The 22,676-nt window shown below is 41.4% G+C and overlaps 1 protein-coding gene across 3 annotated transcripts in view; it reads right to left on the bottom strand.

The window, feature by feature from the left end:
- LOC141088284 (man(5)GlcNAc(2)-PP-dolichol translocation protein RFT1-like) overlaps positions 1-22,676 on the bottom strand; it is a 59,393-nt gene that overhangs the window by 19,730 nt on the left and 16,987 nt on the right. For 2 of the 3 annotated variants that reach the window (XM_073574298.1, XM_073574299.1), the window contains exons 8-10: positions 14,179-14,307; positions 13,951-14,095; positions 11,775-11,880 (exon numbers count right to left, since the gene is read on the bottom strand). The gene's annotated coding sequence lies outside the window, so the exon portion shown is untranslated. The remainder of the gene's footprint in view (positions 1-11,774; positions 11,881-13,950; positions 14,096-14,178; positions 14,308-22,676) is intronic. The other variant, XM_073574300.1, reaches the window with a different exon arrangement.

The following is a 22,676-nucleotide window of genomic DNA, read 5'->3' as shown; positions in this document are numbered from 1 at the left end:
TTACAAAAATGATCCTTTTGCCCCCAAATTTTTTATTTTTATAAGGGTAACATGAAAAATTAGACCGCCAAAGTTGTTGTGCAATTTGTCTTGAGTACAGATACCCCATATGTGGGGGGGGGGGACCACTGTCTGGGCGCATAGCAGAGCTCGGAAGAGAAGGAGCACTATTTTGATATGCAGACTTTGATGGAATGTTCTGCGGGCGTCATGTTAGAAACTAGACCCCCCAAGGAGCTTATCTAGATGTGTGGTGAGTAGAGTTGAGCGATACCGTCCGATACTTCAAAATATTGGAACGGAATGGATCGGCCGATCTTTAAAAAAAGTATCGGTATCGCCGATGCCGATACCGGAAGTACCATTCAAGTCTATGAGACTTCCGGTATCTGAATTGGAAAAACCCTTTCCTGCCCTTGTACAGCCTCTCGGGGGTCTGTACGGGCCTTCCGGGGTCTCTGCCGGCCTGCCGGGGGTCTGTGCCGGCCTGCCGGTGGGCTGTGCGGACTGCCCAGGGTCTGTGCACCCTGTGGGGGTCTGTACCGGCCTGCCGGGTGGCTGTGCCGGCCTGCCGGGGGGCTGTGCCGGCCTGCCGGGGGGCTGTGCCGGCCTGCCGGGGGGCTGTGCCGGCCTGCCGGGGGGCTGTGCCGGCCTGCCGGGGGGCTGTGCCGATGTCCGGGGGGCTGTGCAGGCATCGTCCGATGGGACTACAAGTCCCATCGGGCGATGCCTGCTACCATGACAGTGATTGACACATTAGCCAAGGATGGGACAGTAGTAGTCCCATCATCCGGCTAATGTGTTAAATGTAAAAAAAAAAAAAAAAAAAAAAATACTACATACATACATACTACATGCATGCTACATACATACTACATGCTACATACATACTACATACATACTACATGCATGCTACATGCATGCTACATGCTACATACATACTACATACATACTACATGCATGCTACATACATACTACATATATACTACATGCATGCTACATACATACTACATGCTACATACATACTACATACATACTACATGCTACATACATACCACATATATACTACATACTACATGCATGCTACATACTACATGCTACATACATACCACATATATACTACATACATACTACATGCATGCTACATACATACTACATGCTACATACATACTACATGCATGCTACATACATACTACATATATACTACATGCATGCTACATACATACTACATATATACTACATGCATGCTACATACATACTACATGCTACATACATACTACATACATACTACATGCATGCTACATACATACTACATGCTACATACATACTACATACATACTACATACATACTACATGCATGCTACATACATACTACATGCTACATACATACTACATACATACTACATGCATGCTACATACATACTACATGCTACATACATACTACATACATACTACATGCATGCTACATACATACTACATACATACTACATATATACTACATGCATGCTACATACATACTACATGCTACATACATACTACATACATACTACATGCATGCTACATACATACTACATATATACTACATGCATGCTACATATATGCTACATACATACTACATGCATGCTACATACATACTACATGCTACATACATACCACATATATACTACATACATACTACATACATGCTACATACAATACATTCATACAATACATACATAGACATACAGTACATATAACATAGAGTAACATACTTACCAATACTTGTCACATTGTTCCCCGAAGCCATTGTCGTCTACGGAATAAATATTAACATAACAAACCACAAAAATACTCACCCATGATCCGAAGCAGTCCACGAGTGTGTCCCATGACGATCTTGGGTAGAGAACTGCAGCATCAGCTGATGCTGCCGCTCTCTACGGGCTGCAGGAATCCAATGACGGAAGGTAGGTATCCTTCCGCACTGTATTCCTCCGCCACTTAAAAAAAAAAAAATCCCTAGTCTCACTTTATGGTAAAAGCTGTGTTTTACCATAAAGTGAGACTAGAGATTTTTTTTTTTAAGTGGCGGAGGAATACAGTGCGAAAGGATACCTACCTTCCGTCATTGGATTCCTGCAGCCCGTAGAGAGCGGCAGCATCAGCTGATGCTGCAGTTCTCTACCCAAGATCGTCGTGGGACACACTCGTGGACTGCTTCGGATCATGGGTGAGTATTTTTGTGGTTTGTTATGTTAATATTTATTCCGTAGACAACAATGGCTTCGGGGAACAATGTGACAAGTATTGGTAAGTATGTTACTCTATGTTATATGTACTGTATGTCTATGTATGTATTGTATGAATGTATTGTATGTAGCATGCATGTAGTATGTATGTAGCATGTATGTAGTATGTATGTAGTATATATGTGGTATGTATGTAGCATGTAGTATGTATGTAGCACGTATGTAGTATGTATGTAGTATGTATGTAGCACGTATGTAGCATGCATGTAGTATATATGTGGTATGTATGTAGCATGCATGTAGTATATATGTGGTATGTATGTAGCATGTAGTATGTATGTAGCATGCATGTAGTATGTATGTAGCATGTAGCATGTATGTAGCATGCATGTAGTATGTATGTAGCAAGTAGTATATATGTGGTATGTATGTAGCATGTAGCATGCATTTAGTTTATATGTAGTATGTATGTAGCATGCATGTAGTATGTATGTAGTATATATGTGGAATGTAGCATGTAGCATGTAGTATGTATGTAGCATGCATGTAGTATGTATGTAGTATGTATGTAGCATGTATGTAGCATGCATGTAGTATGTATGTAGCATGTAGTATATATGTGGTATGTATGTAGCATGTAGTATGTAGCATGCATGTAGTATATATGTAGTATGTATGTAGCATGTAGTATGTATGTAGCATGCATGTAGTATGTATGTAGTATATATGTGGTATGTATGTAGCATGTAGTATGTATGTAGCATGCATGTAGTATGTATGTAGTATATATGTGGTATGTATGTAGCATGTAGTATGTAGCATGCATGTAGTATGTATGTAGTATATATGTGGTATGTATGTAGAATGCATGTAGTATGTATGTAGCATGTAGTATGTATGTAGCATGTAGTATGTATGTAGTATGTATGTAGCATATATGTAGTATGTATGTAGCATGCATGCAGTATGTATGTAGCATGTATGTAGCATGCATGTAGTATATATGTGGTATGTATGTAGCATGCAGTATGTATGTAGCATGTATGTAGCATGCATGTAGCATGCATGTAGCATGTATGTAGCATGTATGTAGCATGTAGTATATATGTGGTATGTATGTAGCATGTAGTATGTAGCATGCATGTAGTATATATGTAGTATGTATATAGCATGTAGTATGTATGTAGCATGCATGTAGTATGTATGTAGTATATATGTGGTATGTATGTAGCATGTAGTATGTATGTAGCATGCATGTAGTATGTATGTAGTATGTATGTATGTAGTATGTATGTAGCATGTAGCATGTATGTAGCATGCATGTAGTATATATGTGGTATGTATGTAGCATGTAGTATGTATGTAGCAAGCATGTAGTATGTATGTAGCATGTAGCATGTATGTAGCATGCATGTAGTATGTATGTAGCATGTAGTATATATGTGGTATGTATGCAGCATGTAGTATGTAGCATGCATGTAGTATATATGTAGTATGTATGTAGCATGTAGTATGTATGTAGCATGCATGTAGTATGTATGTAGTATATGTGTGGTATGTATGTAGCATGTAGTATGTAGCATGCATGTAGTATATATGTAGTATGTATGTAGCATGTAGTATGTATGTAACATGCATGTAGCATGTAGTATGTAGTATGTAATATGTATGTAGCATGCATGTAGTATATATGTAGTATGTATGTAGCATGCATGTAGTATGTATGTAGTATGTATGTAGCATGTAGTATGTAGCATGCATGTAGTATATATGTAGTATGTATGTAGCATGTAGTATGTATGTAGCATGCATGTAGTATATATGTGGTATGCATGTAGCATGTATGTAGTATGTATGTAGCATGTAGCATGTATGTAGCATGCATGTAGTATATATGTGGTATGTATGTAGCATGTAGTATGTATGTAGCATGTATGTAGCATGCATGTAGCATGCATGTAGCATGTAGTATATATGTGGTATGTATGTAGCATGTAGTATGTAGCATGCATGTAGTATATATGTAGTATGTATGTAGCATGTAGTATGTATGTAGTATGTATGTAGTATATATGTGGTATGTATGTAGCATTTAGTATGTATGTAGCATGCATGTAGTATGTATGTAGCATGTAGCATGTATGTAGCATGCATGTAGTATATATGTGGTATGTATGTAGCATGTAGTATGTATGTAGCATGCATGTAGTATGTATGTAGCATGTAGCATGTATGTAGTATGTATGTAGCATGTAGTATATATGTGGTATGTATGTAGCATGTAGTATGTAGCATGCATGTAGTATATATGTAGTATGTATGTAGCATGTAGTATGTATGTAGCATGCATGTAGTATGTATGTAGTATATATGTGGTATGTATGTAGCATGTAGTATGTAGCATGCATGTAGTATGTATGTAGTATATATGTGGTATGTATGTAGAATGCATGTAGTATGTATGTAGCATGTAGTATGTATGTAGCATGTAGTATGTATGTATTTAGTATGTATGTAGCATGTGGTATGTATGTAGCATGCATGTAGTATATATGTAGTATGTATGTAGCATGCATGTAGTATGTATGTAGTATGTATGTAGCATGTATGTAGTATATATGTGGTATGTATGTAGCATGTAGTATGTATGTAGCATGTAGTATGTATGTAGCATGCATGTAGCATGTATGTAGCATGTAGTATATATGTGGTATGTATGTAGCATGTAGTATGTAGCATGCATGTAGTATATATGTAGTATGTATGTAGCATGTAGTATGTATGTAGCATGCATGTAGTATGTATGTAGTATATATGTGGTATGTATGTAGCATGTATGTAGCATGCATGTAGTATGTATGTAGTATGTATGTAGCATGTAGCATGTATGTAGCATGCATGTAGTATATATGTTGTATGTATGTAGCATGTAGTATGTATGTAGCATGCATGTAGTATGTATGTAGCATGTAGCATGTATGTAGCATGTAGTATATATGTGGTAAGTATGTAGCATGTAGTATGTAGCATGCATGTAGTATATATGTAGTATGTATGTAGCATGTAGTATGTATGTAGCATGCATGTAGTATGTATGTAGTATATATGTGGTATGTATGTAGCATGTAGTATGTAGCATGCATGTAGTATGTATGTAGTATATATGTGGTATGTATGTAGCATGCATGTAGTATGTATGTAGCATGTAGTATGTATGTAGCATGCATGTAGCATGTAGTATGTAGTATGTATGTAGCACAGTATGTATGTAGCATGCATGTAGTATGTATGTAGTATGTATGTAGCATGCATGTAGTATGTATGTAGCATGTATGTAGCATGTAGTATGTAGCATGCATGTAGTATATATGTAGTATGTATGTAGCATGTAGTATGTATGTAGCATGCATGTAGTATATATGTGGTATGTATGTAGCATGCATGTAGTATGTATGTAGTATGTATGTAGCATGTAGCATGTATGTAGCATGCATGTAGTATATATGTGGTATGTATGTAGCATGTAGTATGTATGTAGCATGTATGTAGCATGCATGTAGCATGCATGTAGCATGTAGTATGTAGCATGCATGTAGTATGTATGTAGCATGCATGTAGTATGTATGTAGTATATATGTAGCATGTAGTATGTATGTAGCATGCATGTAGTATGTATGTAGCATGTAGCATGTATGTAGCATGCATGTAGTATATATGTGGTATGTATGTAGCATGTAGTATGTATGTAGCATGCATGTAGTATGTATGTAGCATGTATGTAGTATGTATGTAGCATGTAGTATATATGTGGTATGTATGTAGCATGTAGTATGTAGCATGCATGTAGTATATATGTAGTATGTATGTAGCATGTAGTATGTATGTAGCATGCATGTAGTATGTATGTAGTATATATGTGGTATGTATGTAGCATGTAGCATGCATGTAGTATGTATGTAGTATATATGTGGTATGTATGTAGCATGCATGTAGTATGTATGTAGCATGTAGTATGTATGTAGTATGTATGTAGCATGCATGTAGCATGTAGTATGTAGTATGTATGTACAGTCATGGCCAAAAGTATTGACACCCCTGCAATTCTGTCAGATAATACTCAGTTTCTTCCTGAAAATGATTGCAAGCACAAATTCTTTGTTATTATTATCTTCATTTAATTTGTCTTAAATGAAAAAACACAAAAAGAATTGTCTTAAAGCCAAATTGGATATAATTCCACACCAAACATAACAAAGAGGGTGGACAAAAGTATTGGCACTGTGCGAAAAATCATGTGATGCTTCTCTAATTTGTGTAATTAACAGCAGCTGTAACTTACCTGTGGCACCTAACAGGTGTTGGCAATAACTAAATCACACTTTCAGCCAGTTGACATGGATTAAAGTTGAGTCAACCTCTGTCCTGTGTCCTTGTGTGTACCACATTGAGCATGGAGAAAAGAAAGAAGACCAAAGAACTGTCTGAGGACTTGAGAAACCAAATTGTGAGGAAGCATGAGCAATCTCAAGGCTACAAGTCCATCTCCAAAGACCTGAATGTTCCTGTGTCTACCGTGCGCAGTGTCATCAAGAAGTTTAAAGCCCATGGCACTGTGGCTAACCTCCCTAGATGTGGCCGGAAAAGAAAAATTGACAAGAGATTTCAACGCAAGATTGTGCGGATGTTGGATAAAGAACCTCCACTAACATCCAAACAAGTTCAAGCTGCCCTGCAGTCCGAGGGTACAACAGTGTCAACCCGTACTATCCGTCGGCATCTGAATGAAAAGGGACTGTATGGTAGGAGACCCAGGAAGACTCCAGTTCTTACCCCGAGACATAAAAAAGCCAGGCTGGAGTTTGCCAAAACTTACCTGAAAAAGCCTAAAACATTTTGGAAGAATGTTCTCTGGTCAGATGAGACAAAAGTAGAGCTTTTAGGGCAAAAGCATCAACATAGAGTTTACAGGAGAAAAAAGAGGCATTCAAAGAAAAGTACACGGTCCCTACAGTCAAACATGGCGGAGGTTCCCTGATGTTTTGGGGTTGCTTTGCTGCCTCTGGCACTGGACTGCTTGACCGTGTGCATGGCATTATGAAGTCAGAAGACTACCAACAAATTTTGCAGCATAATTTAGGGCCCAGTGTGAGAAAGCTGGGTCTACCTCAGAGGTCATGGGTATTCCAGCAGGACAATAACCCAAAACACACTTCAAAAAGCACTAGAAAATGGTTTGAGAGAAAGCACTGGAGACTTCTAAGGTGGCCAGCAATGAGTCCAGACCTGATTCCCATAGAACACCTGTGGAGAGATCTAAAAATGGCAGTTTGGAGAAGGCACCCTTCAAATATCAGGGACCTGGAGTAGTTTGCCAAAGAAGAATGGTCTAAAATTCCAGCAGAGCATTGTAAGAAACTCATTGATGGTTACCGGAAGCGGTTGGTCGCAGTTATTTTGGCTAAAGGTTGTGCAACCAAGTATTAGGCTGAGGGTGCCAATACTTTTGGCCAGCCCATTTTTGGAGTTTTGTGTGAAATGATCAATGTTTTGCTTTTTGCTTCATTCTCTTTTGTGTTTTTTCATTTAAGACAAATTAAATGAAGATAATAATACCAAAGAATTTGTGTTTGCAATCATTTTCAGGAAGAAACTGAATATTATCTGACAGAATTGCAGGGGTGTCAATACTTTTGGCCATGACTGTAGCATGTAGTATGTATGTAGCATGCATGTAGTATATATGTAGTATGTATGTAGCATGCATATAGTATGTATGTAGCATGTAGTATGTAGCATGCATGTAGTATATATGTAGTATGTATGTAGCATGCATGTAGTATATATGTGGTATGTATGTAGCATGCATGTAGTATGTATGTATGTAGTATTTTTTTTTTTTTTTTTAACATTTAACACATTAGCCGGATGATGGGACTACTACTGTCCCATCATTGGCTAATGTGTCAATCACTGTCATGGTAGCAGGCATCGCCAGATGGGACTTGTAGTCCCATCGGACGATGCCTGCACAGACCCCCGGACATCAGCACAGCCCCCCGGCAGGCCGGTACAGACCCCCACAGGGTGCACAGACCACCGGCAGGCCGGTACAGACCCCCACAGGGTGCACAGACCACCGGCAGTCCACACAGCCCCCCGGCAGGCCGGCACAGCCCCCCGGCAGGCCCGAAATGACGGCGCATCATGATGCGCACACACCGCGCATCATGATGACGTCATTTCGGCTGTCAATCAACTTTGAACTTCCGATTCCGATGCCCGATATTGAAAAAATATCGGATGTCGGTATCGGAATTCCGATACAGCAAGTATCGGCCGATACCCAATACTTGCGGTATCGGAATGCTCAACACTAGTGGTGAGCACATTGAACCCCCAAATGCTTTGCAGAAATTTATAGCGCAGATCCGTGAAAATAAAAAATCATTTTTTTTCCACAAAAGTGATTTTTTTAGCCCCCATTTTTTTATTTTCCCAAGGGTAACAGGAGAAATTAGACCCCCAAAGTTGGTGTGCAATTTGCCCTGAGTACGCTGATGCCCCATATGCTGGGGTAAACCACTGTTTGAGCACACGTCTGGGCTCGGAAGGGAGGGAGCACCATTTGACTTTTTTTTTTCTCAATTATTTTTATTGAGGTTGAACAAGAAAACAAGTCAAAACAATGACAACCATAGTTACAACCACCATATATATGAAACTAGGGGAACGAGAGGAGAAAATAAGGAGCAGAAAGTGGGGACCGACAAATAAAAAACAGGAAAGGAAGGGGGGGGAAGGGGTGAGGGGAGGAACAGGCATTAGTGGCATCGATAGAACAATGTGTAACAGCAAGTACACACAATAAGTCACCATTTGACTTTTTGAACGCAAAATTGACTGGAATCAATGGTGGCGCCATGTTGCGTTTGGAGACCCCCTGATATGCCTAAATAGTGGAAACCCCTCAATTCTAGCTCCAACCCTAAGCCCAACACACCCCTAATCCCAACCCTAACGGAAAAATAAAAGTAAATATTTTTTTAATTTTATTATTTCTCCCTTCCTATGTGGGTGATAAACGGGGGGTTTATTTACTTTTTTTATTTTGATTACTGTGATAGAGTTTATCACAGTGATCAAAATGTATCTGTAATGAATGAATGAATGAATGAATCTGCCAGCCGGTAGATTCAGCGGGCGCACTGAGCCCGCCATTTTGGAAGATGGCGGCGCCCATAGAGGAGGAAGTCTTCCAGGTTCTCTTCAGAAGTCCATCTGCCTTTCGATCCATAGGCTCTTTTAGGCTGGAGGAGTCCTCAAATGGGATAGAAGTTCTTTTCGCTACTTTGGCCGCGACCTGGATGTACAGGGAGACGTCACCGGAAGTGGGGCTCTCCTGCTGGAGCGCACGCCGCCCGCGGGGAGGAGTCGGCCGAGGATCGTCCTGGGCTGCCACATGCTGGAGGCAGCCTGTGAAAGCTGGAGGCAGCCTGTGAAAGCTGGCCACAGCCCGGAAACCGGGGGGACGTGGCCAGAAGTGCCTGCTGGGACGCTCGCCGCCCACGACAGGGAGGATTTGGAGGCAGCGCGTCCTAAGCCGGGAGCCCCCAGGTAGGGGGAAGCGGCTCGAACCCCAGGAGCAGCGTTACACTGGGGTAAGCTGAGGGCCCCCTTGGTGGCAGGAAGGTAAAGGCTGGGCCCCCCGATCATAGCTGTTCTGCCCGATCTGGTCAGGGATATTAGCTCTCTCGTTGTTCCTATCCTCCGTGGGACAGGAAAAAACACTAAAGGGTGGTAAGGGCAGGGTCCTTTTAACCTCTCGTTGTTTCCTGTCCCAAGGAGGATAAGAAGGTCGTCCTCCATGGTGCTGTCAGGTGGTGAACTGGAAATGAATTCTGTGGAGTCACAACTAACCATTTCAACAAGTTTGTGATATTTCTTCCCTCCTAAATGCTCCAGAATTACCTGTGAGCGGTGTTCTAGAAAAGTGGAAATACTTCGGGAACACAGGTACTCAGCTGTGAAACGGTCAACCACGTAAAGTTACAGAGCGGGGTCATTGAGTGCATACATTTCCCAACATTTTGCTGACTCCGTAACTGCAGAGCTGCAAACCTCCGCCTAAGGTCAAGCACAAGTATGGTGTTTCCATGGCCAAAGAGCTGCATCACCAATGAATCTTCTGATGGAGCCGTGTAATGTATGTGGTCGTTGGAGCAGTGGGAACTTGTGGAATGATGAATCTGCTTCTCTAGCTGGTATCTGACGGATGGCTGAGTAGCAGTTTGGAGAACGCCAGGGGAACGCTACCCACCTACATTGTGCCAGCTGTAAAGTTTGGAAGAGGGGACAATGCCAAGAGGTTATTTTTCATAGGTCGGCCTCCGCCTCTTCGCTCCATTGAAGGGAAATCTTAATGCTTCAACATATAAGACATTTATGACAATTGCAACTTTCAACGTTGTGGAAACAGTCTGGGGAAGGCCCTTTTCTGTGGCCCGTGACTTTTACCAGTGCATAAAGCAAGGTCTAAGAAAACACGGTTGGGTGACTTTGATTTGAAAGAACAAGACCTCAACCCCAACCAACACCTTTGGGAAGAGATAGAATGGAGATTGTGATAAAGCCCCATCACATGTACCATTTCTTATTAAATAAAAAAAGAGAGAAACCAGCGCTGCCTAAGATTAGAACACAATACATAAAGTGCATATATACATATTAATTTCTAACTGTACTTTAAAATGAGACATTTAGCAAATAATTGATCAATTTTTTGAGCCACCACGCCACGTCAAGGCATTCTCATATGGGGCAGTCCTACTCTACGTTGTTAATATTCACTGTGCCATTACGGCCTCCTAAATAAATTAAAAGCAAGACTGCATAAAATGCAAGATGTACCTGAAGAGTCTCAGAATCGCTCCAATGACGCCAGAAAGGGCAAGCGCAGATAAAGGCTGACCAGGTCCGGACATTGACATATCAGGTCTAACCTCCGCACTGCCAAACCAGCAATGACAGATGAAGGGTGAAACAGGCCCAGATACAGGTGCAAAGATCAAATAGAGCCTGGGGCAGGGCAGGGCTGCTGTGTGTGCACAACAACCTAGATCAATCACAAAAAAGACAGAAAGAATGGCGTGCATAACCCAGCGCGCAAGGCAAACTGTGGTGGTCCCCCTTTTTTATTTATTTCTTATTATTAGTGTGACTTCCTAAAGACCAGTCGGCCAGAATCTCAAATTAGGCTATGTGCGAATAGGACACGTCCACTGTGTAGTTTCCTCAACGGAAATCCACTGCAAAAATTAGATCTTGATGCAGAAATTTTCAGATTTTCCCACAATTGGCGCTTTGCATGGCAATAGTGAAATTGGCAGCGTTGGTCAATTAACATCACATATTCTCTCCATAGTGTGTGCATGTGATTGTGTAAAGTCTCACCGTGCTGCCACAGTAATATGCAGCAGACCATACAAGTTGTGATCACATACCCTTACAATAACCGTGCCATGTGTACAGACATCTACGGACACTCACCTGTCCACCTCCTCTTTACTCATGGAAGCAAAGGTAAAACACTCGGTTACGCCATTGACAGCCAGCAAGAGCACGTAGAGACAGTAGAAGCGCAGGAGCACAGGACCTGGAATACACAGATCTAGAGGTATTTGTATATTCATAGAATTCATCTACATTCAACTTGTGATCATTATTCCTACTGGAGACTCGAAAAATCAAAGTGACCACAAAGAAAGCAGAAAAGTGGTGTAATGGCTGAACTGCAAGAGAGAGAGAAGCCAATGACTGCTCCATGTCACCTCTTTCTTCTTAGAGGGGTTGTTCACGACTTTTAGAGTGATTGCCTATCCTAAGGACAGGTCATCAATATCAGATTGGTGGGGTGTGACACCCGGCACCTCAGCCGATCAGCCATTTCCGATATGATCAGTTGTGGAGCTGCACAACACAGCTCCACCAACTGTACCGTAGTCGAATAAATAGGGGTGGGTGTGCGGTGCCCCGCTATGGACACCATACAGCTGACGGAGTGTTGCCCTTCCCTTTACAACTCATCACATCCAGCTACTGACACCGATACCAGCTGATCGGCGGGGTGCCAGGTGTACCTCCCCCAACAATCTGATATTGATGCCCATTCCTAAGAGTTGGTCATCAATATAAAAGTAGTGGACAACTTCATGAAAGGAGATGTCAGTAAGAAAGAAACAAAAACAGGAATCTAAAAGGCCCCGTCACACATAGCGATCTCGCTAGCGAGATCGCTGCTGAGTCACAAGTTTTGTGACACAACAGCGATCTCACCAGCGAGATCGCTGTGTGTGACAGCGACCGGCCCCCCTTCCGGTATCGCTGATCGCTCTGGGAAATCTCTAGACATTTCTTTCGTCGCTGATCTCCCGCTGGCCAGCACGCATCGCTGCGTGACAGGCGGGAGACCAGCAATAAAATAATTTAAAAAAATATATATATATTGTTATTCTCACCTTCCAGCATCCCGCGCAGCATTCCCGCCTCTCTCCACGCTTCGGTCCCAGTAATACATTGCAAGAATGACCACGAGACTTCGCGATCCCACGAGAACGGACGTCATCGCGGTAATTCTCGCAAAGGATTACTGGGACCGGAGCGTGGAGAGAGGCGGAAATGCTGCGTGGGACGTCGGAAGGTGAGAACAACAATATTTTTTATTTTAATTCTATTTTTGACATGAATCAGTGCTGAACATCGCGTGCGGCATCGCTGTGCTAATCGTTGGTGAAGCTGTCTGTTTGACAGCTCACCAGCGATCACATAGCGACTTACCAGCGATCCTGACACGTTGATATCGTTGTCGGGATCGCTGGTAAGTCGCTATGTGTGACGGGGCCTTAAGTGTCACTTTAATTACATGTCATTTACATGCTAAATTTTTCTCTAGTCACATCTAAAGCTGCAGTCAAACATTTGCTAGTCACTCGTGGAAACAGAAGGAGGTTGATCTTTATCCCATGAGACCCGGTAGCTTGGCATCGGCTGTAATGACCCAACACTCCGGCTCCTGACTGAACACAAGGTCATACTATCTTCTGATCAGTTCTGTACTTTAAATTCAGCTTTGGTTGTGATAAGGGAAGAAAACATAAGCATGGTGCAAAGTTACATGTTGGAAAAGTGATTTTTTTCTGACACTTACTGATATATAGTACAGGTTTGTCTCCGTCTTGTGAGTGCAGCCTCAATGACCTCCTGGTCCTCAAAATTATCACCGATGCAGAAGTATGAGACCAGACCTGTCAATCAACCGCCTCCTATCGAAAATCAGCTTTCATTTGTGCAGGTTATTTTTTTTTTTCAATTGGAGAAGATTTATGTACAGCTCTGATCACATTAGCAGTGGCAATTTTGAGAACAAGTCTGGTTCCTTCAGAGATGAAATCAGACAATTTGCATTCCTCAGAAGGCTGGTCTTACAGAAAACCCTATCCAGATACCCGAACACGGTCATCACTGCTACAATGAAGAGGTTAGGAGCTTCTCCGTCCAGAACAATGTGCACGGATTCCATTAACAACCCGCAGAATATTTAGAGTGCAGCTCTGGAGTGTTATACAAGCCATAACTTAGAAATCATCACTCAAGCTCATAGACTTTGTAAGGGATAACCCCTCAATCGCACACAGTTTTATGACACATGACCACTTGCCATCCTTACCAGAGCCACCACTAAGCAGGGATCCACCATAAATATCCAATGCCAGCTGCGAATAGGCATATCCGTAGGTAATGATAACCAGACCAATCAACGTCAGCAGCTTCAGGAGAGACTCCAATACTTCAGATGCAGCAGCCATCTCCTCCTTTTGCCATGATATAAGAGGATAAATGGATGTTTTACCAGCACAAGGCGACTTTCAGCATTATTTTAAACAATTTCACTTACCTTCCTTTGATTTTTGACATTTTCCTCTTTCTAACACCTTAGAGAAATAAACATAGAAGCTTTCCTCTATAGGTAAGAAGACGAACCGCGCCACCAGAGATCCCAAGTTATTCACTATGTCGTACACGCCTGGGAAAAGATAAAAGTCACAAGACATCAATGCAGCTTATTAAAAAGGTTTTATATAAAGTGTCCAAAAATTTCAAAATAATAAGAATCTATACATTTACCAATCTACCAGAACTGGAGCCTCCATCTATGATATTCTTATTCCGTATGGGAAAGGGTCTTCTCATGAAGACCACCTATTTAAACACTAATTCTACATCAGTGGTTACCATGCTGAAATGTCCTACAGGCTTCATGTTTTGCATAACTAAATTAGTTATTGTAAGCTTCTATATGATATAAGGCCACCAGGCCAGTCCTCCGTAGTCATACCTCATCCGAAGGCAGAATGGGACAGATTTACTAATCCAACAGATCCAGAGTTCTGCCCATGCCATTCTCCACAGTTAGCGTTTTGGATACATTTGTGGGGGCATGGCTTGAGAAAATGGGCAAGGCCTGGCTGTAAAGTGGCCATTGCTAAAGTTATGTCACCATGCAGAAAAATGTTAATGCGAAAAAAAAAAAAAAAGACAAAAAACAACCAACAAAAAACCGGATTGAAAGTACATATTGTTAAATGCAGGAAAGATGTATATCTTTGTACCGTGTTAGCCAGTGGATAGAAAAATATTCAGGATTGAGAGTCCTCAGTAGTTGATACCTTTTAATGGCTAACTGAAAAGATGGTAATACATTGCAAGCTTTCGAGACTACTCAGGTCTCTTCATTAGGCTAGACTAATACAAAATCTGAAGTCACATATTTATGCACAATACAGCCTAGAAAAAATGCAATAGATAAGACAAGTGACGTGAAGCAGAACTATCAATATGGGAGAGGGAGAAACATAAATATAAACATTGGACCAGTTCATAGATAAGGAGTCTGGATGTTTTATGGTCCCAGAGGACTATAGATTGGGGTCTAGTTCTGTGTTGCCCCGCAAGGTTTTAAAAGGAAATTCCTTAATTGATGAAAAAGACATAAATCCATGCGACACATTCATTCCAGCACTGAGAGTGTCAAAGTTCGTCATAAATTTGTACTCCCAAACTCGTCTCTCTCTCTGAGAATTGAAGTTACCTTTCAATACCAGTAATTTCATATCCACGCTGCTGTGATCAGGGATACAGAAATGTTTTGCCACAGGTAGATCCATTCTTTTTTCTCTTATAGTGTGACGATGAGCATTCATCCTTGTTCTAAGCTTTTGCCCTGTCTCACCCACATACAGACCCCCAGTTGGACATTTAGTACAAATAATTAAGTACACCACATTAGATGTAATGCAGGTGAAAGTACCTGGGATCTTGTAGTCCTGATGTGAGTTGGGGATCTTTATCTTGTCCGTGGTCATTATAAATGGACAGGTTTTACACTTTTTCTGGTTGCAAGGAAAGGTTCCTGCAGCTGTTGGAGAGGACAGGGAGCTTCTGACAATGATGCTTCTTAAATTTGGGGGCTGCCTAAAACACAGTAGTGGGGGGTCTGGAAAAATGGATTTTAATCGGGCATCTTTTTGTAGTAAAGGTTGTAATTTCCGTGCAGCTCCCCTTAGCACCTCCAGATTTGGGTTGTAGGTGACTACTAGAGGCACTCGGTTATTTTCTTCCTTAGCTTTGTAATGTAGCAGGTGATTCCTTGACAATCTGGTGGCTCTTGTAATTTGGTTTTCAATTGTTCTTGGATGGTAACCCTGATTCAAAAAGGTCTTTTTGAGGTGACCAAGGTGTTTGTCTCTATCCATGGGGTTGGAACATATACGATTGTATCTGATGGCTTGGCTATAGATAATAGAGTTCTTTATGTGTTTTGGATGGAAACTGTCCCATTTAAGGTATGTTGGACTGTCGATTGGCTTCTGATACAGGGATGTCTCTATTTCATTGTTTTTTAGCTTAATGATGGTGTCCAAAAAATTAATCTCGGTACTGGAGTAGTTGAGTGTTAAATTGATGGTGGGATGAAATTGATTAAACTGTTCGTGGAACGTCTTTAGCTGTTGCTCAGACTCCGTCCAGATGATTAAAATATCATCAATGAAGCGGTAGTAGCCCAGGGGCCTGATGGGGCATGAGGACAAAAAATCGCTTTCAAGCTTGGCCATGAAAAGATTTGCATACTGTGGAGCCATTTTACTTCCCATAGCTGTGCCAGTCTCCTGTAGATAGATCCTGTTGTCAAATTCAAAGTAATTGTGGGTGAGGATGAATTTTATAAGTTTCACCACAGCATCAGCATCAGTCCCTGTGTTTTCCATGAAGAATTTGCAGGCATGTAAACCATCTTGGTGTGGGATATTAGAGTACAAAGATTCCACATCCATGGTGGCCAGGATGGTTCCTTCTGGTAGAGGACCTATTGCTGCTAGTTTATTCAATAGGTCAGTTGTGTCCTGAATGTAGCTGGATGTATCCTTCACCAGTGGTTTAAGAATACCCTCTACCCATCCAGATACCTGCTCAGTGAGGGTGCCCACACATGAAATAATTGGTCTTCCTGGATTTCCAGATTTGTGGATTTTGGGAAGCATGTAGAATGTCCCTATTCTTGGAGTCTCTGGTATCAGGTCATCGCCAGCTCTTATGGACTGGTCAGGCAGACAAGAAACCAACTTGTTTAGTTCCTTGTAATAGTCCTGTGTAGGATCCGACTCCAATTTTCTATAGTAGCATGTGTCCATAAGTTGCCTGTTTGCTTCCTTCATGTAGTCTGATGTATTCATCATGACTATTGCACCTCCCTTGTCAGCAGGTTTAATGATGATTTCTTTGTTGGTTTTTAAAGACTGTATGGCCTTTCTCTCCTGGGCACTGATGTTGGATGCTTGTCTCCTGTTAGTGTCTATGATTGTGGATTTTATCAAATGTGACAGGGCAAAAGCTTAGAACAAGGATGAATGCTCATCGTCACACTATAAGAGAAAAAAGAATGGATCTACCTGTGGCAAAACATTTCTGTATCCCTGATCACAGCAGCATGGATATGAAATTACTGGTATTGAAAGGTAACTTCACATCTCAGAGAGAGAGACGAGTTTGGGAGTACAAATTTATGACGAACTTTGACACTCTCAGTGCTGGAATGAATGTGTCGCATGGATTTATGTCTTTTTACATCAATTAAGGAATTTCCTTTTAAAACCTTGCAGGGCAACACAGAACTAGACCCCAATCAGAGGACCATAAAACATCCAGACTCCTTATCTATGAACTGGTCCAATGTTTATATTTATGTTTCTCCCTCTCCCATATTGATAGTTCTGCTTCACGTCACTTGTCTTATCTATTGCATTTTTTCTAGGCTGTATTGTGCATAAATATGTGACTTCAGATTTTGTATTAGCCTAGCCTGATGAAGAGACCTGAGTAGTCTCGAAAGCTTGCAATGTGTTACCATCTTTTCAGTTAGCCATTAAAAGGTATCAACTACTGAGGACTCTCAATCCTGAATATTTTTCTATTGTTAAATGCTAATTAACTAAACCTGAATTCGGACATCTTCGGGGAAGGTATATCAGCCAGCCATCACTATCTGTATTGTAGGAAAAAAACAGACAGGCCTAAATGCATCTGCACTAGAACAGGGTGCAGCGGACCCAAGTAAAATGGCAACTACACAGGTGCAATAATACCAAATGAGACAGCCAGCCTACAATCAGGGATTGGCCGTGTGGCACATCAGTGCAGAAAAAATAATCCGTATGTGGCAGTGTTCACACAGGGAATGCAGGGCTTCTGGTTCACAGCCTCTTAGTAACACCATGTATTGTAGGAGCCTGAGGAAGGAGCTGGGTCAGCTCATTAACACATAGCTCGAACAGAAAAGTTCTTAATAAAAGTTTATTTCTCTCGGTTTTTGGCAGCGGTATTAATCCAATGAAAGCCTCCTTTTTATTTTCTATCTTTGTATGTAATGGAACAGCATAAATAACAAGTCCACAGCGACGAATTTGAGGAGACTTTTCATTAATATGCAAGTGAAGGCGGATAGTGACCGGCATAGAACGATCTTGTCGTTGGACGCGGCCAAAGCATTCGATAGCATGGAATGGAAATACTTGTGGGCTACGTTGCAGCACATGGGCTTTGGGGAAGTGTTTGTCAAATGGGTTCAGTTGCTATATACTGCTCCTAGGGCCAATGGGCAAATGTCTGAGGGGCTTTCCTTGTTTAGAGGCACATGACAGGGATGCCCTTTATCCCCTTTATTGCTTGCTATAGCAATAGAGCCACTGGCAGCGGTGATTAGAAGGGACCTAAATATTGTAGGATTTAAATATGGGATACATGAGGAAAAAGTGGCACTCTATGATGACGACATGTTGCTATTTTTGGGAGATGCGGAAGGTTCCTTGGGGAGGGTGATGAGGGTTCTAGACGAATATGCCGGTATATCTGGGATCTGCATTAATTGGGATAAGTCCGTTTTGTTGCCGCTGGGTGGTGGGACTCTTGTAGGAGATCAGCCAACTCCGGTTCAAGTGGTTACAGACCTCACGTACTTGGGCATTAGGGTGTCAAATAATATTGAAGATTATGAAAGACTTAATTTGAACCCGCTGCTAGGTAAATTTAAACAGAAAATTACGACATGGAGCAAATTAAATCTAACAATGGCTGGGCGTGCTAACTTAATAAAGATGATACTTATGCCTCAGCTTTTGTATGTGCTACACAATGCACCGGTTTGGCTGCCTCAAAATAGATTTGATAAAATTAAAGCCATTTTCCGTGATTTGATATGGAAAGGAGGTCGAGCTCGTATTAAGTTGGAACTGTTGCAGCGTCCAAAAGATGATGGAGGTTTGGCGGTTCCCAACCCATGGCTGTATTATATTGGGTCCCAATGCCAGCATTTGATAGGATGGGGGGGATCATGATCTTATAAGGTCAGTGGGGAAGGTTAATTCTCATGTGGTAGGTAGGGGCCCGCTGCTGGCGGCGGGTAAATTTCGTCTGAATCCTAAATGTTCCCACCTTTGGCGTTGCATGAAAAACTGTGGAAAAAAATAAAGCTATGGAGGGGTATAGGGGAATACACGAGATACACAGCCATTTGGTTTGACCCCTGGCTGACTGAACTGCTAAGTCTACGGAATTTTGGACAGTGGAGAAAAATAGGTATATGGTATGTGTCGCAGTTGCTAGATGGTGAAACACTTAGGGAAGAGTTCCCTTTGGAGTATACCATGTTTTAACAGTATCTGCAGCTGCGACACTCATTCTCTAGACAGCAGAGAAAGTCACCGATAGTGATACAGAGTGACAGTATGTTGAATATTCTTGGCCCCCAGAGGGGTACTAGGGGTCTTATATCGATAATTCACAGGGGATTGCTGGGTACGTTTTTGGATAGACACCCATTAATGGCTAGATCCAAATGGACAAGGGATTTGGGAGACATATCGGATGAGCAGTGGGAGTCGGTTTTACAATATGTCCCTAGAATATCAATAAGTGAATCTGGGAGGGCATCTCAGTTATACACTCTACATAGGGTATACAGGACACCTGTGTGGATGAAAAAGGCTGGACTAAGGGCAGACTCAGGGTGTCCGAGATGTACGATGGATGAAGCTGATATTCTTCATATGCCATGGTCTTTTCCAAGATTACAGGCATTTTGGATTGGGGTCCTGGATTTGGTGGAAAGAGTGACGGAAGCAAATATTACTCGAGATCCATTGACGTGTATTTTAGGACATGTAGAGGAGGTGGCGTCGGATGAATGGGGTAGGCTAACAATAGCCAGATTGCTTTATGTTGTAAGGAAGACTATCACATTGCACTGGATAGATGAAAACCCTCCTACTAGGAAGGAATTTGTAAATAGAGTTCATTTTGGAATCCTTATGGAGCGAAGCGTATACATGAAAAGAGACAAGATGAACCACTACCAGAATATCTGGGGGGGCTGGTTGGACTTTCCCGTATTGGCTTCTGCTGAACTCGTCAAAAATAAGTTATTAGGGTTATAAAAAAGTGTACAGCATTGTAATGCATGGATAAGGATTGTAGATGCGTGACGGGGGGGGGGTGTGGAGGTGTTCTTGTTATGGGAAGGGGGAGGGATGTGTTTGGTGTATGTGCATTTATTAAAAAATGGTAAAAGTACTATAATTTGTACTCTAATGTACAGTCATATGTTAAAGTTTGGGCACCCCTATTAATGTTAATTGTACTAACAGAAAATGTGCAATCTGCATTTAAACAAAATTTGACCAGTGCAAAAGTATGGGCACCTCAACATAAAAGTGACGTTAATATTTCGTAGATCCTCCTTTTGCAAAAATAACAGCCTCTAGTCGCTTCCTGTAGCTATTAATGAGTTCCTGGATCATGGATGAAGGTATTTGTGACCATTCCTGTTTACAAAACAATTCCAGTTCAGTTAAGTTTGATGGTCGCCGAGCATGGACAGCCCGCTTCAAATCATCCCACAGATGTTCAATGATATTCAGGTCTGGGGACTGGGATGGCCATTCCAGAACATTGTAATTGTTCCTCTGCATGAGATTTGGAGCGGTGTTTTGGATCATTGTCTTGCTGAAATATCCATCCCCTGCGTAACTTCAACTTCGTCACTGATTCTTGCACATTATTGTCAAGAATCTGCTAATACTGAGTTGAATCCATGCGTCCCTCAACTTTAACAAGATTCCCGGTGCCGGCATTGGCCACACAGCCCCAAAGCATGATGGAACCTCCACCAAATTTTACTGTGGGTAGCAAGTGTTTTTCTTGGAATGCTGTGTTTTTTAGCCTCCATGCATAACGCCTTTTTGTATGACCAAACAACTCAATCTTTGTTTCATCAGTCCACAGGACCTTCTTCCAAAATGTAACTGGCTTGTCCAAATGTGCTTTTGCATACCTCAGGCGACTCTTTGTGGCGTGCTTGCAGAAACGGCTTCTTTAGCATCACTCTCCCATACAGCTTCTCCTTGTGCAAAGTGCGCTGTATTGTTGACCGATGCACAGTGACACCATCTGCAGCAAGATGATGCTACAGGTCTTTGGAGGTGGTCTGTGGATTGTCCTTGACTGCTCTCACCATTCTTCTTCTCTGCCTTTCTGATATTTTTCTTGGCCTGCCACTTCTGGGCTTAACAAGAACTGTACCTGTGTTCTTCCATTTCCTTACTATGTTCCTCACAGTGGAAAAACTGACAGGTTAAATCTCTGAGACAACTTTTTGTATCCTTCCCCTGAAAAGCTATGTTGAATAATCTTTGTTTTCAGATCATTTGAGAGTTGTTTTGAGGAGCCCATGATGCCACTCTTCATAGGAGAATCAAATAGGAGAACTACTTGCATGTGGCCACCTTAAATACCTTTTCTCATGATTTGATACACCTGGCTATGAAGTTCAAAGCTCAATGAGGTTACAAAACCAATTTAGTGCTTCAGGAAGTCAGTAAAAAGTAGTTAGGAGTGTTCAAATCAAGAAAATGATAAGGGTGCCCATACTTTTGCACCGGTCAAATTTTGTTTAAATGCAGATTGCACATTTTCTGTTAGTACAATAAACCTCATTTGAATCCAAAAATATAACTGAATCCATCAGTTATTAGATATATGAAACTGAAATAGCTGTTGCAAAAAACAAAATTGTTATAAAGTAAAAAGGTTAACATTAATAGGGGTGCCCAAACTTTAACATATGACTGTATACTTATGTATGTAATACTATCCTGTATGCTTTCTTGAATAAAAAGTATTTGATTTAAAAAAAAAAAAACAAAAAACAGCATTCAGAGATTCACAATGAACTTCTGGAGTAAGTGCTGCACTGAAAGTAAAAGGGCCGAATAATATTGCACGCCCCACTTTTCAGTTTTTGACTTTCCACAAAAATTTAAAATAACCAATACATTTCGTTCAACTGCACAATTGTGTCCCACTTGTTGATTCTTCACCTAAAATTTACATTTGGTAGCTTTATGTTTGAAGCATGATATGTGGGAAAAGGTTGAAAAGTTCCAGGGGGCAGAATACTTTCGCAAGGCACTGTATCTCTCCACGGGTGTTCAATGAAATTTAGATCCGGATTGCTTCTAGACTTCAGAACTCTCCAGCGATTTATTTCCATCCATTTCTGGGTGCTTTTTAAAGTATGTTTGGGGTTATTTTCTTGCTGGAAGACCCATGACCTACGAAGCCAATTCAGCTTTATGACACTGGGCACTACATTGCCACCCAAATCATTTGATAATCTTGAAATTTCATGATGCCTTGCACACAGTCAAGGCACCCAGGGCCAGAGGCAGCATAACAACCCCAAGACATCTTTGAACCTCCACCATATTTGACTGTAGGTGTTGTTCTTTTCTTTGTAGGCCTCATTCCATTTTCAGTAAACAGTAAAATGATGTGCGTTACAAA

This window comes from Dendrobates tinctorius, unplaced genomic scaffold (assembly GCF_039654945.1).
Source record: "Dendrobates tinctorius isolate UK_male_01 unplaced genomic scaffold, ASM3965494v1 ptg000038l, whole genome shotgun sequence".
NCBI classification, from domain to species: Eukaryota; Metazoa; Chordata; class Amphibia; order Anura; family Dendrobatidae; genus Dendrobates; species Dendrobates tinctorius.
This window is presented reverse-complemented; position numbering and strand designations above follow the sequence as displayed.